The sequence below is a fragment of the Haliaeetus leucocephalus genome, unplaced genomic scaffold, assembly GCF_000737465.1.
Source record: "Haliaeetus leucocephalus isolate CR32 unplaced genomic scaffold, Haliaeetus_leucocephalus-4.0 Scaffold101, whole genome shotgun sequence".
NCBI lineage: Eukaryota > Metazoa > Chordata > Aves > Accipitriformes > Accipitridae > Haliaeetus > Haliaeetus leucocephalus.
In genome coordinates, this window is record NW_010972537.1 from 579,485 (window position 1) to 584,354 (window position 4,870).

The window sequence follows — 4,870 nt, forward strand, 5'->3', positions numbered from 1 at the left end:
GTACCATGTGGCGGCGGCGGCGGGTGGCAACGAAGGAGAGGGATTAAGTCTGAGTTTGCAGGAATCGGGGACTTTTGCCATCCTAGGATGTGACCCAGCGTGCTGTAGGGCCTGTCTGGGTGCACCCTGGGCTTAATTAGCGCGGTAAATGAGCTTGCACGGTCTCTTCATCATGCGAAATCATCTGAGGTTCCGGCACTTGTTAAAATAGACTTCGTTATGATGAGAAATAGTTAAGGGTGGTTGGATTTAAACAACTTTCAAGAGAGAATTAGTGTAGCAAATAAACAAAAGTAAAAATCATTTGAAAATCAATCATTTTGAAGTATTATGACGGCAAAGAAACGAACATTTTAAAATCAGGCTACTTGAGCACCTGTGTTGTGATGGGAGGCAAATGATCCTTTTGATTCAGTAACAGAAATGGCCTGTTTCTTAGATTTATCCACAACTGAATCTGAAATACTGGTGCTAGTGAGGCCTTGCACCCTGTACACCACAACAGTTACCGTACACACCACCTGGGAATTAAAGCTCCTGATACCAAACGTGTTAACCTCTGCAAAGACACTTCCACTCTTTTTGAAAGCAGTACCCTGAAAAATCTCTTCAAGATCAAATTTGGATGAGAGGAGACACTGATGTGTGGATGGGAGGTTTTTCTTACATCAGTATATTTCCTTCCATATGATCACTGCACTTACTACAGAATAAAAGAATAGAATTCACATATGCAGTTACTGGATTTACAGTGTTTTGCTGGTGGTAGTTCAGAAGTTAAATGAGCTGTGATGGTGAGAATTGTCTTCCTCTATCGTATTTTTTTCAGCTGTATCTACTTTATTTCTCTTCTAAACTAATCAGTAACAAATCAGCAGAGACATAAATGATTTCTAGTCCAGAACGATTTTTCTAGGCATGTTAGGACTTTTTAAGCTAATGCTGGGTCTGCACAATCACATCCTTCAGAGAGTGAAAATCAGTCCTGTTCCCTCTGGGAACACTTCTTTTGTCAGCTACATTTTCAACGGTCTGTGCTAGATCTGTGAAAAAGATCTAATGAAGAAGGGAACCGCTACAGAAAGAAACTGTGCTTTATGAACGCAGTTCAAGCTTGGTCTCCTACATAATTGCTGTTTCAAGAACAGTTAACAATGTTTGTGACTATATATGACATACAATGATGTTAAAAACATGTATCTAAAAAATGCTTCTAATTTGTAATACACAATGTATTGTATACTTGCTTCTTTATGTTTTTGTCATTTCATGCCTTCATGTTCTTTTTTCCTTTTGAATGCCTCCCACTCTCTTGATTTTTGTGATCACAGTCTGGGCTAAATTAGCTAAATTAGCAATAATGTTCTTTAAAAAAGTTATCCACAAGAGAACACAGTAGTGAGGTTTACTTGTACGAGTTCCTTGATTAACTGTGATTCTATTTTCTTTTTCTACTATACTTGGAGAGACTTTTCCCTTGAGATCTGACATTTTAATTAATATATTAATATAAGTGTAATGTATTTACACTTCAAGAACAAACCGTCTAGCATGGAAGGTATGGCTAGAGCCAAATGGTGCTTTGACATAATGCTATGCTAATGATATACTATAGTTGTTATTTAGCCGGTAGCGACAAACAGCTTATGGACTGATGGTTTTCATGGTTGCAATTTGGTCATGAAACCGTAAGGTCTAGTGAGGAAGGGTTGCTTCCACCTCGGTATTCCCAAGAAGGCAGATCAGATGATGCTGGACTTTATTCAGGGCCATCTTCAGTGTTGCAGCCTTGTAAGGAGCTAGTGGGGAACATAAGGAGAATGAAAAAGCAGTTTAAAAGTTTGAAATAAAAAACATATTGTGAGGTGACTTTCCTTGAAAATAAGGAACCTATTTTCTTCGATGTGCTCAAAAATTAGAGAATTAAAAGGAATTTGATGGAAAGTGGTCATTAACCATGAGATTTCTTTTTCTATTTCTTTGAAAATTATTCACCAAATATTTGGTATTTCTTAATAATAAAAACAAGCAAGGAATAATGTACTTTGTATTTATAGAGAAAACAATGCCCTACTTTACAGTGACCCAACTACTCCAGATTTGAGTTGCAGCAAGGGTATATGACAGGATCCCGTATGTTCGTCTTGGACCAGAACAATAAGCTGTGGAATATCATGTTCCACAGGTGACAAAGTAATAATTGAAGAACTCATAATAATTTAGGCTATTGTTAAAGTCAGTGCTTAAGAACAGTTCGGCCTCCACACTTTTTAGAAGGAAATTTTGTATAAGACCAAATAGAAAGGGATTCTAATCATGGCTGGGGCCTTTGCTGCTAGCATGCCTTGATCTTTAGTGACATTTTATTACATCATTCAAAGTGAGGCAAGAAAAGCATGAAGGGAAACATGGGATGCATGTATCTTTTTATTGACTTTACTTTTACTTTCTGTGTATCTTAGCAGAAAAAAAATATTTTAGTAGAAAGAGCAACTACAATTCTTAAAGTACTGTCCTGCTCTGGTGTGGTGGTGCAGCCCCCCGGGGCCACTCTGTTATTTCAGGATAAGCCATGCATGCTTTGGGAAGAACTCTCATTGTGCTGTTATCTTGGTTGCAAGTCCAGTAGCCTGGGGCTGGTGTGGCTGGGCATCCTCTGGCCACACCTGGGCCGTCTGCTGCCTGAGTTCTCTATCAGAATGACTCTGCACAAATTATGGCCAGAATGTAAAATAATGACCAAAGCCAGTCATCTCGAGACCCTATAAACAGCGATCCAAGGTGAGACCTTTGGAGCTCTCCAGGACTGCAGTGGGCTGTGTGACCCAGTGTCTCCCCCTGAGCTGGGACACCTTTCAGGATAGATTTCGTGAGGATTGAAAGATCATCGGTTGACAATTTCGCAAGGATTTAAAGGCCTGATTTCGCAAGGTTCGCTGACCCTCTGGTGATGAATGCCAGCACATAGAAGTGAGTAATTCATGAAACTCACGAAAGGGAAATTTTAAGCATAGGTTAACCTCTCTGGGGGGGGGTGTGTGTGTGTGTAAATTTGGTTCAGAACTGTTTTATCTGTGCGTGTGTATTTGCAGTTTGATTCAGAACTATTTTGTCTGTCTGTGTGGTTCAAAACTGTTTTATCTGTCTGTATGTGATTTGATTTAACCTCCTGTCCTGGTTTCAGCTGGGATAGAGTTACTTTTCTTCCTAGTAGCTGGTACAGTGTTATGTTTTGGGTTCAGTAGGAGAGGAATGTTGATAAAACACTGATGTTTTCAGTTGTTGCTAAGTAGTGTTTAGACTAAGTCAAGGAGTTTTCAGCTTCTCATGCCCAGCCAGCAAGAAGGCTGGAGGGGCACAAGGAGTTGGGAGGGGACACAGCCAGGACAGCTGACCCAGACTGGCCAAAGGGGTATTCCATACCATGGGACATCATGCCCAGTATATAAACTGGGGGGAGTTGGCCAGGGGGGATCACTGCTTGGGAACTAACTGGGCATCAGTTGGCGAGTGGTGAGCAATTGCATTGTGCATCACTTGTTTTGTATGTTCCAATTCTTTTATTATTATTGTCTTTTATTAATTATTATAATTATTTTCTTCCTTTCTGTTCTATTAAACTCTCTTTATCTCAACCCACGAGTTTTACTTTTTTTCCCCGATTCTCTCCCCCATCCCACTGGGTGCGGGGGGAAGTGAGTGAGCGGCTGCATGGTGCTTAGCTGCTGGCTGGGGTTAAATCACAACACCTCCATGTGTGCGCAACCCTGCTGTGTGTGGGGTGATCCTTGCCATTTTTGAATCTTGGCAACTAAGTCACAAATTTGATTGTAACAAATTCCATTGAATCACTCTGTTAAATTGGCTGATGATTAAGTACTGTTAAAATTATACAACCTAATCTTGTGATCTATCTCAAAAATATTAATAAATCCTAAATTGCTGCTAAACCAAAGCTGGGTAACAAAATCTCATTTACGACACCTGGAATTCTGGAAGTCAAGGAAGGTCAGTACTGCTGATGTGAGTCCTCTCTCTGCCTTTTACTCGAGAGCTGTTATTTCTAGTGAGACTCCTCTTGCTGTTGCTACCCAGCTGACTACGAACGCTCTGGAAGTTGTAGATTTGAGTTGCAATCCACAGGTGGAGGTTTATTTCCAGATCTGCATCTACAGCTGCCCTGTTACGACTCGAAATTGCTCTACCGAGTCCTATCAGCATGATGCCTCATTCAGTGGTTAGCCATGCCTAGTGGCTAACTTGAGAGAAGGTATAAAGAAACCTGCTGTGTCGGCAGCAGGTAGAGGCTGGTTTGAGCTCTGTAATTAAAGATGTTAGATATACACCATTTACTAATAATGACTTTACTGACAGTGCTAGAGGGACCATTTTAACTCGTTCTGCTGCTCAGAACTCGCTGGAAAGCGTGTTTGCTTTCCGCAGCACTGCATGGCCGAGCTACTCCCTCTTGCTCAGTGGTTCTTCCCCAGCTCTTTTGACACCACCTCGGGAGTGCAGTGGACAAAAAAACCACGCTCCGTTTCGTAAGCATCTTAAACTAACGGGGGGGGGCGGGCAGCGTGGGCAGAGGGAGACGTGTGAGGCCTAAAACTGGGGGGAGAGGAGGGCGGCCGCCGTCCCCGTGCCCGCCCGGCCCAGGCGTGCCTCGGCTGGGGGCCCCCCTCACAGACCGGTACCGGGCTGGGCTCCCTACGCACATCCTTACATAAGCGGCCCGCCTCTGCCCCGCGGCGTACGGGCTGCGGTGGGATCGGACGGGCCGGGCCCACGGGCGACCACGACGACGACCCTCTGTCCCGCCGCGGGCGCTGCCCGGGGCTGAGGAGACGCGCGCCGCCGCGCATGCGCA

At 43.2% G+C, this 4,870-nt stretch overlaps 1 protein-coding gene across 1 annotated transcript in view; it reads left to right on the forward strand.

The window, feature by feature from the left end:
• CRY1 (cryptochrome circadian clock 1) overlaps nucleotides 1-4,870 on the forward strand; it is a 43,845-nt gene that overhangs the window by 571 nt on the left and 38,404 nt on the right. The window lies entirely within an intron of this gene.